We start from the raw sequence: 14466 nt of genomic DNA on the forward strand, positions 1-14466 counted from the left end.
CAAACTTTAACCCTCACCTCAACCATTCAGAATGAGTCTCAAACTTTAACCCTCACCTCAACCATTCAGAATGAGTCTCAACCTTTAACCCTCACCTCAACCATTCAGAATGAGTCTCAAACTTTAACCCTTACCTCAACCATTCAGAATGAGTCCCAAACTTTAACCCTTACCTCAACCATTCAGAATGAGTGACTAAACGTAATGTTTCAATCCTATCCCAAACCTTAACCCTTAACTTCTAAATTTGATGTTTGGATAAATGGAATGATACAGAGAAGCAGGAGAAACAATGTGAATTCTGCATTAAGACAGTGAGAGCTCGTTTACAGTTTAGCTATCACGGCAGGCTTCCTGATTGTGTAAAGATCCAGCACGAAACATGCCACGTACCATATGTGTGTGTGTGTGTGTGTGTGTGTGTGTGTGTGTGTGTGTGTGTGTGTGTGTGTGTGTGTGTGTGTGTGTGTGTGTGTGTGTGTGTACGTGTGTGGCAGGGTATAAACCACCAAGACAATTAGTGCTCCCAATTAGAACTTGATTTACGTCTAGGGATGATATAACACACACACACACCACACACATGCACACACCACACACATGCACACACACACACAGAGCTGTGTTAATTGTTCTAATTGGTCACAACAGGTTTATGTGGTTGGGTCATGTGTGGTCTGTTTTAGACAATTGGTTTTGGTTTGTGTTAGGCTATTTGTTCCCATGACGATAGAAGCAGGAGATAACATATTTTGAAGAGTAAAATGCAGGCAGCGATAGAATGAGCTTGGTGAAGAGCTGACAGAATGACATGAATATGTTAGTGGAGGGATAATATAAACAGTTACAGCCTGTGTGCTGTAACTCTTTAGAGTCCAGTGACCCTATCCTCACCACACACACACACACACACATGCGCACACACATCACAACCCAAGGTGACCGTAGTCGCAATCAGAACCCTCGGCAGGGAGTTGTCAGACGTCAGGGGATACAGTAAGGAATTATGGGATATGAAGGGCTAGCCCATGGGAAGGTGTACGTGGGGGTAAATGAGGACAAGAAGAGGTAGAAAGAGAGAGGGGCGGAGAGAGAGACAGTCAGGGTGATAGAGAGAGTGCGTGAGAGAGAGAGAGAGAGAGTGCGTGAGAGAGAGAGAGTGCGTGAGAGAGAGAGAGAGAGAGAGAGAGTGCGTGAGAGAGAGAGAGAGAGTGCGTGAGAGAGAGAGAGAGAGAGAGAGAGTGCGTGAGAGAGAGAGAGAGTGCGAGAGAGAGAGAGAGAGAGAGAGAGAGAGAGAGAGATAGAGAGAGAGGGAGAGGCTGGGAGAGAGGGAGAGGGCTGGGAGAGAGAGAGATAGAGAGAGAGGGAGAGGCTGGGAGAGAGAGAGAGAGATAGAGAGAGAGGGAGAGGCTGGGAGAGAGAGAGAGAGAGGGAGAGAGGGAGAGGCTGGGAGAGAGAGAGAGAGATAGAGAGAGAGGGGAGAGGCTGGGGAGAGAGAGAGAGAGAGAGAGAGAGAGAGAGATAGAGAGAGAGGGAGAGGCTGGGAGAGTGAGAGAGAGAGACAGAGAGGGAAATAAAGAGGGAGAGGAAGGGAGAGGGAGAGAGAGATAGACACATGGTAGAGAGATGGTAGAGAGAATGTAGAGAGATGATAGAGAGATGGTAGAGAGATGGAATAGATGGTAGAGAGAATGTAGAGAGATGGTAGAGAGATGGAATAGATGGTAGAGAGAACGTAGAGAGAACGTAGAGAGATGGAATAGATGGTAAAGAGAACGTAGAGAGAACGTAGAGAGATGGAATAGATGGTAAAGAGAACGTAGAGAGAACGTAGAGAGATGGAATAGATGGTAGAGAGAACGTAGAGAGAACGTAGAGAGATGGAATAGTTGGTAGAGAGAACGTAGAGAGAACGTAGAGAGATGGAATAGATGGTAGAGAGAACGTAGGGAGAACGTAGAGAGATGGAATAGATGGTAAAGAGAACGTAGAGAGAACGTAGAGAGATGGAATAGATGGTAGAGAGAACGTAGAGAGAACGTAGAGAGATGGAATAGTTGGTAGAGAGAACGTAGAGAGAACGTAGAGAGATGATAGAGAGATGGAATAGATGGTAGAGAGAACGTAGAGAGAACGTAGAGAGATGGAATAGTTGGTAGAGAGAACGTAGAGAGAACGTAGAGAGATGATAGAGAGATGGAATAGATGGTAGAGAGAACGTAGAGAGAACGTAGAGAGATGGAATAGATGGTAGAGAGAACGTAGAGAGAACGTAGAGAGATGGAATAGTTGGTAGAGAGAACGTAGAGAGAACGTAGAGAGATAGTAGACAGATGGTAGAGAGAACGTAGAGAGATAATAAATAATAAATACAGAAATGGGAGACAAGCCTATACACAATCTATATACACATGTACCATTTACCACATAGGAGATAAATATTTGTACAATTTAATTATAGGTAGCCCTTTTCTTTCATTCCAGGCTTTATCTAAATATTCCTCAAACTGAAATACTCAATGGACAAAAAATCATTTACGTCTCTCCTCATCACTCAGCTAGATAATGCCAATAGTTACATAGTCTTTCCTTTTCATCGCAATACCGACCTGTTTCAATACACAGAGGAAATATCCCTGATCGTACCTGTTTCAATACACAGAGGCAATATCCCTGATCGTACCTGTTTCAATACACAGAGGCAATATCCCTGATCGTACCTGTTTCAATACACAGAGGCAATATCCCTGATCGTACCTGTTTCAATACACAGAGGAAATATCCCTGATCGTACCTGTTTCAATACACAGAGGCAATATCCCTGATCGTACCTGTTTCAATACACAGAGGCAATATCCCTGATCGTACCTGTTTCAATACACAGAGGAAATATCCCTGATCGTACCTGTTTCAATACACAGAGGCAATATCCCTGATCGTACCTGTTTCAATACACAGAGGAAATATCCCTGATCTGACCTGTTTCAATACACAGAGGAAATATCCCTGATCGTACCTGTTTCAATACACAGAGGCAATATCCCTGATCGTACCTGTTTCAATACACAGAGGAAATATCCCTGATCGTACCTGTTTCAATACACAGAGGCAATATCCCTGATCGTACCTGTTTCAATACGCAGAGGAAATATCCCTGATCGTACCTGTTTCAATACACAGAGGAAATATCCCTGATCGTACCTGTGCACAGAGTGATCTCTTGCTTTTAGGTAGGCTATACATAATATATCTCTCACACACCAATTCACCCTTAATCAAACAAAAGGTTCTCATTTTGGGTTTATGATTCATATCCACCATCCATTTATATTTCATATCGCATCAACGGTGGATTTTTAATCATATCTATGTCCCCATAATTTGGTTTTTGTACAGATGTTCACAATCAGACTGTTGGAAAAGTTCAGACATTTCAGTTGCCCAGGCTTCCCCTATGGACAGATCCCAGAGAACGACTTTACTAGCTATTCTGGCAGTTGGCATCTCCAGCAGTCTATTCCAAAATCTCACCATACACACCTTCCATCTCACCTCACAGGGCTCCCAGCCCATGTCCACAGTTATTGAAAGTATAGGTGCAAACTTATGGACACCTAAAAAGTAACGTACTGCTCTGTTATGGACAAGATACCTCTTAGCAACCCCACACTCCTGTTGAATAGTCCAGAACAGGACACACACATGTCTGATACAGTTTGGAATACATAGCATAACCAATACATTTGAGTGTTTTTGTTTTTCCTATGACTCCCCCAAGAGCTCTATTTCCTGAGTCGGTAAGGGCAGATGTTAAGTATAGAAAGGTAATATGTTCATCAATAAAAATACTCAAATATTTATAATTGCTAGTAAACTGATAAAAATGTATTCAACAAAACTGAAAAACACTTATCTTAGCAGCTGTTTTTCTAAAAGTCATAATGTGTGTTTTTGTCTGGTTGATCATGAGTCTCCACCTTCTACACCAAGTCATTATGTGTGTTTTAGACTGGTTAATCGTGAGTCTCCATCTTTTACACCAAGTCATTATGTGTGTTTTAGTCTGGTTGATCCTGAGTCTCCAACTTCTACACCAAGTCATTATGTGTGTTTTAGTCTGGTTGATCCTGAGTCTCCAACTTCTACACCAAGTCATTATGTGTGTTTTAGTCTGGTTGATCCTGAGTCTCCACCTTCTACACCAAGTCATTATGTGTGTTTTAGTCTGGTTGATCCTGAGTCTCCATCTTTGACACCAACTGACTGCACATAATAATATGTTCTGCAGGTCTTGTTCATTTTCTGCCATCAAAATAATATCATCAGCATATAAAAGCGTACTTAGCATATCTTACTCCAATATTTAACAGTTTAATTCATTTTGCCAAATCATTTATAAACATAGCAAACAAAGTCGGTGATAAAGCGTCTCCTTGTTTTACACCCGAGGATGTGGGAAAGCAATCTGTACGATATTCATTAATCACGCACACAAGCAATTTTAGCTTTGTAAAGAGACTGGATTGCGTGATAAAATGTCCCATCAACCCCCTGTCTTTAACAAACTATAGGCAACAACAACAAAAAATCCCTATTTACAAAATCAAAACCTTTCTGGAAATCAATGAAACATGCAAAAGAAGGCTTCTCTTCGTGTAAACTATTTCTGATTATTGTACAGATCGAGAAGACATGATCTACTGTATACAGGCTCTGGATTTACCAAAACCATTTTGTTCTTCCACCAGCATGTTTTGATCCTCCAAAAATGTAATTAGCCTATTTTTGAGGATGGATGAATATAATTTATAAACCATACTTAATAAACGTATGCCTCTATAGTTCAATGACGGTTCAATGGCACTCTCGGGGCATTTTTGAAGATTTGGGAATGGGATTCACTATAGACTTATTCCAAATAGATGTCAGTATACTGTACTCATTCCAAATGGAGGGCAGCATACTGTACTCATTCCATTGTGGATGGCAGTATACTGTACTCATTCCAAGTGGATGGCAGTATACTGTACTCATTCCAAGTGGATGGCAGTATACTGTACTCACTCCTAGTGGATGGCAGTATACTGTACTCACTCCTAGTGGAGGGCAGCATGCTGTACTCATTCCAAGTGGATGGCAGCATGCTGTACTCACTCCTAGTGGATGGCAGTATACTGTACTCATTCCAAGTGGAGGGCAGTATACTGTACTCACTCCTAGTGGATGGCAGTATACTGTACTCACTCCTAGTGGATGGTAGTATACTGTACTCACTCCAAGTGGAGGGCAGCATACTGTACTCACTCCTAGTGGATGGCAGTATACTGTACTCATTCCAAGTGGATGGCAGTATACTGTACTCACTCCAAGTGGAGGGCAGCATACTGTACTCACTCCTAGTGGATGGCAGTATACTGTACTCATTCCAAGTGGAGGGCAGCATACTGTACTCACTCCTAGTGGATGGCAGTATACTGTACTCATTCCAAGTGGTTGGCAGTATACTGTACTCATTCCAAGTGGATGGCAGTATACTTTACTCATTCCAAGTGGAGGGCAGTATACTGTACTCACTCCTAGTGGATGGCAGTATACTGTACTCACTCCTAGTGGATGGCAGTACACTGTACTCACTCCAAGTGGACGGCAGCATACTGTACTCACTCCTAGTGGAGGGCAGCATACTGTACTCATTCCAAGTGGATGGCAGTATACTGTACTCACTCCTAGTGGATGGCAGTATACTGTACTCACTCCAAGTGGAGGGCAATATACTGTACTCACTCCTAGTGGAGGGCAGTATACTGTACTCACGCCAAGTGGAGGGCAATATACTGTACTCACTCCTAGTGGAGGGCAGTATACTGTACTCACGCCAAGTGGAGGGCAATATACTGTACTCACTCCTAGTGGAGGGCAATATACTGTACTCACTCCTAGTGGAGGGCAATATACTGTACTCACTCCTAGTGGAGGGCAGTATACTGTACTCACTCCAAGTGAGAAAAGGAGAGGGAGAGAGAGAGCGAGAGAAAGAAAGAGAAAAGAAAGAGAGAGAGACAATCCAGAAAAGAGCCGTTAAATTCTACAACCATCTAAAAGGAAGCGATTCCCAAACCTTCCATGACAAAGCCATCACCTACAGAGAGATGAACATGGAGAAGAGTCCCCTAAGCAAGCTGGTCCTGGGGCTCTGGTCACAAACACAAACAGACCCCACAGAGCCCCAGAACAACAACACAATTAGACACAACCAAATCATGAGAAAACTAAAAGATAATTACTTGACGAATTGGAAAGAATTGATCAAAAAACTGAGCAAACTGTAATGCTATTTGCCCCTAAACAGAGAGTACACAATGGCAGAATACCTGACCACTGTTACTGACCCAGACTTAAGGAAAGCTTTGACTATGTACAGACTCAGTGAGCATAGCTTTGCTATTGAGAAAAGCCACCGTAGGCAGACCTGGCTCTCAAGAGAAGACAGGCTATGTGCACACTGCCCACAAAATGAGGTGGAAACTGAGCTGCAACCAGTGAAGAACAAACACCATTGTAAATACAACCCATATTTATGTTTATTTATTTTCCCTTTTGTACTTTAAGGATGTGCACATCGCTATAATACTGTACATAGCCATAATATAACATTTAAATGTCCCTATGGCATGAGGCTGGGATGGATGGCATTGGTGTGTGTGTGTGTGTGTGTGTGTGTGTGTGTGTGTGTGTGTGTGTGTGTGTGTGTGTGTGTGTGTGTGTGTGTGTGTGTAGGATGGAAGGATGGAAGGATGGAGGGATGGAGGAGGAAGGAGTAAGGAGGGATGGAGGGATGGAGGAGGGATGGAGGGATGGAGGAGGAAGGAGTAAGGAGGGATGGAGGGATGGAGGAGGGATGGAGGGATGGAGGAGGAAGGAGTAAGGAGGGATGGAGGGACAGAGGAGGAAGGAGTAAGGAGGGATGGAGGGATGGAGGAGGGATGGAGGGATGGAGGAGGAAGGAGTAAGGAGGGATGGAGGGACAGAGGAGGAAGGAGTAAGGAGGGATGGAGGGATGGAGAAGTGAACAGAGGCGAGGGATGGCTGAGCAGACAGGTCGCCCGTGATACCAGTCAGTATCAACGTCCATTCCTGTCTGAGGACGTTGGGAGATGACGTGGAAACCGGCCACTAGGGGCAACAGTGAGCGCTGTTACCTTCAAGTAGGTTTCGGTTTCGCTAGGATGTTGTGGACAGGAATGACAGATGGGAGTAAACATCTGCCTCTGGTGCCTAAAATGTGCATATCTGAATCCTGCAATTGAAAGTTGTTTTTTGAGATTTTGGTTTTCAGCTTATCCCAAACCTTAACCCTTACCTTAACCATTCGGAGTTAATGTCTAACCTTAAACACTTCAAAATTTGACGTTTGGAACAACTTTGAAATTTGACGTTTGAGAAAAAGGCTAGTTCTGACGTGAGACTGTGAGAGTTTGTGGGCTGAGAGGGGTACTGAGGGACAACATATAGAAAGGGAGATAGAGTAAAAGGTGAGAAAAGGAGTAACTTAAACCATTGAACAAATATATTGGTAAATCCATAGTCATTTGGCATTTCTCTCTCTCTCTCCTTTCTCCCTCTTTCAGTGTAACTGGCTGTTCCAGTGTGTTTACCTAATCCCTCTTTATGCCAGTTAATCATTAACAAAGACGCTAAGAAAGGTCCTAATGAACAAACAACATAGTCTTGAAAAACCTGGTTGCTGGAAAGTTAAATCTTCTGAGTAGATAGACGCCCTCTCATATATAGGTCTGGTGCAGTTTTCACCATAACGTTTACATCCATCTGATGCTTTCAGTCAGGGACTTGGTTCAGGACTAGGAAAGGGAACATTCTTTTGCATCTTCAACGATCCTACTAAGCATGTGTTAGAAGTAGGTCTACTTGATCGTGTGTGTGTGTGTGTGTGTGTGTGTGTGTGTGTGTGTGTGTGTGTGTGTGTGTGTGTGTGTGTGTGTGTGTGTGTGTGTGTTGAAAAACATTTATTTTCATTGTAACTAAGGCGGAAACAGTGGTTACGTGATACAATGACCTTAATTGAAAACTATCCAATACGCCAGGTATTGTTGTTCAGGACGGAAGCCAGAGAGAGGCGCTCATTTTGGAAGTGGGTGGCTCATTGGATGGCTACATGGAGAAGGCCTTTACAGAGAAGCTGCATAAATACCAGCCCCTCGTGGCACGCTGGGACAGCCTCAGGTGTATCTGTAATTTGGCAGCATTGGCCATGTATACAGGCTTGCAATGTGTGGCCTCCAGATTGAAAGCCTGACAAAAACTAGGGCAAAGAAACTGGCGAGGTACTGCTCTGTTTCAGCTGTCGTGGGCAGCCTGGCTGTTTGGAGAACGAGGTACTGCTCTGTTTCAGCTGTCGTGGGCAGCCTGGCTGTTTGGAGAAGGAGGTACTGTTCTGTTTCAGCTGTCGTGGGCAGCCTAGCTGTTTGGAGAAGGAGGTACTGTTCTGTTTCAGCTGTCATGGGCAGCCTAGCTGTTCGGAGAAGGAGGTACTAATCGGTTTCAGCTGTCGTGGGCAGCCTACCTGTTTTGAGAACGAGGTGCTGCTCTGTTTCAGCTGTCGTGGGCAGCCTAGCTGTTTGGAGAAGTAGGTACTGTTCTGTTTCAGCTGTCATGGGCAGCCTAGCTATTTGGAGAAGGTACTGTTCTGTTTCAGCTGTCGTGGGCAGCCTAGCTGTTTGGAGGAGGTACTGTTCTGTTTCAGCTGTCGTGGGCAGCCTAGCTGTATGGAGAAGGAGGTACTGCTCTGTTTCAGCTGTCGTGGGCAGCCTAGCTGTTCGGAGAAGGAGGTACTAATCTGTTTCAGATGTCGTGGGCAGCCTACCTGTTTTGAGAACGAGGTGCTGCTCTGTTTCTGCTGTCGTGGGCAGCCTAGCTGTTTGGAGAAGGAGGTACTGTTCTGTTTCAGCTGTCGTGGGCAGCCTAGCTGTTTGGAGGAGGTACTGTTCTGTTTCAGCTGTCGTGGGCAGCCTAGCTGTATGGAGAAGGAGGTACTGCTCTTTTTCAGCTGTCGTGGGCAGCCTACCTGTTTTGAGAACGAGGTGCTGCTCTGTTTCAGCTGTCATGGGCAGCCTAGCTGTATGGAGAAGGAGGTACTGTTCTGTTTCAGCTGTCATGGGCAGCCTAGCTGTTTGGAGAAGGAGGTACTGTGCTGTTTCAGCTGTCGTGGGCAGCCTAGCTGTTTGGAGGAGGTACTGTTCTGTTTCAGCTGTCGTGGGCAGCCTAGCTGTATGGAGAAGGAGCTACTGTTCTGTTTCAGCTGTTGTGGGCAGCCTGGCTGTTTGGAGAACGAGGTACTGCTCTGTTTCAGCTGCCGTGGGCAGCCTAGCTATTTGGAGGAGGTACTGTTCTGTTTCAGCTGTCGTGGGCAGCCTAGCTGTATGGAGAAGGTACTGCTCTGTTTCAGCTGTCGTGGGCAGCCTAGCTGTTTGGAGAAGGAGGTACTGTTCTGTTTCAGCTGTTGTGGGCAGCCTAGCTGTATGGAGAAGGAGGTACAGGTCTGTTTCAGCTGTCGTGGGCAGCCTAGCTGTTCGGAGAAGGAGGTACTGTTCTGTTTCAGCTGTTGTGGGCAGCCTAGCTGTTTGGAGAAGGAGGTACTGTTCTGTTTCAGCTGTCGTGGGCAGCCTAGCTGTTTGGAGGAGGTACTGTTCTGTTTCAGCTGTCGTGGGCAGCCTAGCTGTTTGGAGGAGGTACTGTTCTGTTTCAGCTGTCGTGGGCAGCCTAGCTGTATGGAGAAGGAGGTACTGCTCTGTTTCAGCTGTCGTGGGCAGCCTAGCTGTATGGAGAAGGTACTGTTCTGTTTCAGCTGTCGTGGGCAGCCTAGCTGTTTGGAGGAGGCACTGTTCTGTTTCAGCTGTCGTGGGCAGCCTAGCTGTTTGGAGAACGAGGTGCTTCCTGTACCCTTGAGTTCCATGCATACAGGGACCCTTGTAATGTTTGGATCCTTTTTTAGTTGGATAAAAATAAAGTGTTTAAATGTGTGTGTGTGCATGCGTGTGTATGTGGGTGTTTGTGCCTGTGTTTGTGCATTCATGTTTTTCTGTGTGTGAGGAACCATTATCTATGTGATGAGATGGGCCCAGGTATGCATGTGAGGGGACATAAATAATAATTAGGGCTAACAGCAGCATGAGAGCTGCTCCTGCGCTGGCCTCAGGATACACAATATCCTATGAATCTCTCTAATTCAAATTGATGTCCCATGTCTTCAATAAAAGTCTCTTTAAAAAAGGAAAGGTTTGGGGAGAAATTACACCAAGCGTCGGCTACAGTCGATGTAGCTCTGTGTAAACTTTCCGCCTGTCGGGAGAAAGAGCGAAGTCCCAATCAGATGTGGTTAGATTGTATGGCGTGTTGTTCTGTATATCTTTTCTAGGAGAGGAAACTTGTAGTAGAATGCATACTTAAAGACATGGCTTTCTGTTCAAGAGACCGAAACCTTTTGTGGAACACACACACACACACACACACACACACACAAATCAAATCAAATCAAATCAAATTTATTTATATAGCCCTTCGTATATCAGCTGAAATCTCAAAGTGCTGTACAGAAACCCAGCCTAAAACCCCAAACAGCAAGCAATGCATGTGAAAGAGGCACGGTGGCTAGGAAAAACTCCCTAGGAAAAACTCCCTAGAAAGGCCAAAAACCTAGGAAGAAACCTAGAGAGGAACCAGGCTATGAGGGGTGGCCAGTCCTCTTCTGGCTGTGCCGGGTGGATATTATAACAGAACATGGTCAAGATGTTAAAATGTTCATAAATGACCAGCATGGTCAAATAATAATAATCATTGTAGTTGTCGAGGGTGCAACGAGCACGTCCGGTGAACAGGTCAGGGTTCCGTAGCCGCAGGCAGAACAGTTGAAACTGGAGCAGCAGCATGGCCAGGTGGACTGGGGACAGCAAGGAGTCATCATGCCAGGTAGTCCCGAGGCATGGTCCTAGGGCTCAGGTCCTCCGAGAGAAAGAAAGAAAGAGAGAAAGAGAGAATTAGAGAGAGCATATTTAAATTCACACAGGACACCGGATAAGACAAGAGAATAATCCAGATGAAACAGACTGACCCTAGCCAACCGGCACATAAACTACTGCAGCATAAATACTGAAGGCTGAGACAAGAGGGATCAGAAGACACTGTGGCCCCATCCGATGATACCCCCGGACAGGGCCAAACAGGCAGGATATAACCCCACCCACTTTGCCAAAGCACAGCCCCCACACCACTAGAGGGATGTCTACAACCACCAACTTACCGTCCGAAGACAAGGCCGAGTATAGCCCACAAAATCTCCGCCATGGCACAACCCAAGGGGGGGGGCGCCAACCCAGACAGGAAGACCACGTCAGTGACTCAACCCACTCAAGTGATGCACCCCTACCATGGACGGCATGGAAGAACACCAGTAAGTCAGTGACTCAGCCCCTGTAATAGGGTTAGAGGCAGAGAATCCCAGTGGAAAGAGGGGAACCGGCAAGGCAGAGACAGCAAGGGCGGTTCGTTGCTCCAGCTTTTCCGTTCACCTTCACACTCCTGGGCCAGACTACACTTAATCATAGGACCTACTGAAGAGATAAGTCTTCAGTAAAGACTTAAAGGTTGAGACTGAGTCTGCGTCTCTCACATGGGTAGGCAGACTATTCCATAAAAATGGAGCTCTATAGGAGAAAGCCCTACCTCCAGCCGTTTGCTTAGAAATTCTAGGGACAATTAGGAGGCCTGCGTCTTGTGACCGTAGCGTACGTATAGGTATGTACGGCAGGACCAAATCGGAAAGATAGGTAGGAGCAAGCCCATGTAATGCTTTGTAGGTTAGCAGTAAAACCTTGAAATCAGCCCTTGCCTTAACAGGAAGCCAGTGTAGGGAGGCTAGCACTGGAGTAATATGATCAAATTTTTTGCTTCTAGTCAGGATTCTAGCAGCCGTATTTAGCACTAACTGAAGTTTGTTTAGTGCTTTATCCGGGTAGCCGGAAAGTAGAGCATTGCAGTAGTCCAGCCTAGAAGTAACAAAAGCATGGATTAATTTTTCTGCGTCATTTTTGGACAGAAAGTTTCTGATTTTTGCAATGTTACGTAGATGGAAAAAAGCTGTCCTTGAAACAGTCTTGATATGTTCTTCAAAAGAGAGATCAGGGTCCAGAGTAACACCGAGGTCCTTCACAGTTTTATTTGAGACGACTGTACAACCATCCAGATTAATTGTCAGATTGAACAGAAGATCTCTTTGTTTCTTGGGACCTAGAACAAGCATCTCTGTTTTGTCCGAGTTTAAAAGTAGAAAGTTTGCAGCCATCCACTTCCTTATGTCTGAAACACAGGCTTCTAGCGAGGGCAATTTTGGAGCTTCACCATGTTTCATTGAAATGTACAGCTGTGTGTCATAGCAGTGAAATTTAACATTATGTTTTCGAATGACATCCCCAAGAGGTAAAATATATAGTGAAAACAATAGTGGTCCTAAAACGGAACCTTGAGGAACACCGAAATTTACAATTGATTTGTCAGAGGACAAACCATTCACAGAGACAAACTGATATCTTTCCGACAGATAAGATCTAAACCAGGCCAGAACTTGTCCATGTAGACCAATTTGGGTTTCCAATCTCTCCAAAAGAATGTGGTGATCGATGGTATCAAAAGCGGCACTAAGATCTAGGAGCACGAGGACAGATGCAGAGCCTCGGTCTGACGTCATTAAAAGGTCATTTACCACCTTCACAAGTGCAGTCTCAGTGCTATGATGGGGTCTAAAACCAGACTGAAGCGTTTCGTATACATTGTTTGTCTTCAGGAAGGCAGTGAGTTGCTGTGCAACAGCTTTTTCTAAAATTTTTGAGAGGAATGGAAGATTCGATATAGGCCGATAGTTTTTTATAATTTCTGGGTCAAGATTCGGCTTTTTCAAGAGAGGCTTTATTACTGCCACTTTTAGTGAGCTTGGTACACATCCGGTGGATAGAGAGCCGTTTATTATGTTCAACATAGGAGGGCCAAGCACAGGAAGCAGCTCTTTCAGTAGTTTAGTTGGAATAGGGTCCAGTATGCAGCTTGAGGGTTTGGAGGCCATGATTATTTTCATCATTGTGTCAAGAGATATAGTACTAAAACACTTTAGTATCTCCCTTGAGCCAAGGTCCTGGCAGAGTTGTGCAGACTCAGGACAATGGAGCTTTGGAGGAATACCCAGATTTAAAGAGGAGTCCGTAATTTGCTTTCTAATGATCATGATCTTTTCCTCAAAGAAGTTCATAAATGTATTACTGCTGAAGTGAAAGCCATCCTCCATTTGCGAATGCTGCTTTTTAGTTAGCTTTGCGACAGTATCAAAAAGAAATTTTGGATTGTTCTTATTTTCCTCAATTAAGTTGGAAAAATAGGATGATCGAGCAACAGTGAGGGCTCTTCGATACTGCACGGTACTGTCTTTCCAAGCTAGTCGGAAGACTTCCAGTTTGGTGTGGCGCCATTTCCGTTCCAATTTTCTGGAAGCTTGCTTCAGAGCTCGTGTATTTTCTGTATACCAGGGAGCTAGTTTCTTATGACAGATGTTTTTAATTTTTAGGGGTGCAACTGCATCTAGGGTATTGCACAGGGTTAAATTGAGTTCCTCGGTTAGGTGGTTAACTGATTTTTGTCCTCTGACGTCCTTGGGTAGGCAGAGGGAGTCTGGAAGGGCATCAAGGAATCTGTGGGTTGTCTGAGAATTTATAGCACGACTTTTAATGCTCCTTGGTTGGGGTCTGAGCAGATTATTTGTTGCAATTGTAAACGCAATAAAATGGTGGTCCGATAATCCAGGATTATGAGGAAAAACATTAAGATCCACCACATTTATTCCATGGGACAAAACTAGGTCCAGAGTATGACTGTGGCAGTGAGTAGGTCCAGAGACATGTTGGACAAAACCCACTGAGTCGATGATGGCTCCGAAAGCCTTTTGGAGTGGGTCTGTGGACTTTTCCATGTGAATGTTAAAGTCACCAAAAATTAGAATATTATCTGCTATGACTACAAGATCCGATAGGAATTCAGGGAACTCAGTGAGGAACACTGCATATGGCCCAGGAGGCCTGTAAACAGTAGCTATAAAAGTGAGTAGGCTGCATAGATTTCATGACTAGAAGCTCAAAAGACGAAAATGTCATTGTTTTTTTTTGTAAATTGAAATTTGCTATCGTAGATGTTAGCAACACCTCCGCCTTTGCCGGATGTACGGGGGGTATGGTCACTAGTGTAACCAGGGGGTGAGGCCTCATTTAACACAGTAAATTCATCAGGCTTAAGCCACGTTTCAGTCAGGCCAATCACATCAAGATTATGATCAGTGATTAGTTCATTGACTATAACTGACTTGGAAGTGAGGGATCTAACATTAAGTAACCCAATTTTGAGATGTGAAGTATC

This window comes from Salmo trutta, unplaced genomic scaffold (assembly GCF_901001165.1).
Source record: "Salmo trutta unplaced genomic scaffold, fSalTru1.1, whole genome shotgun sequence".
Lineage (NCBI taxonomy): Eukaryota > Metazoa > Chordata > Actinopteri > Salmoniformes > Salmonidae > Salmo > Salmo trutta.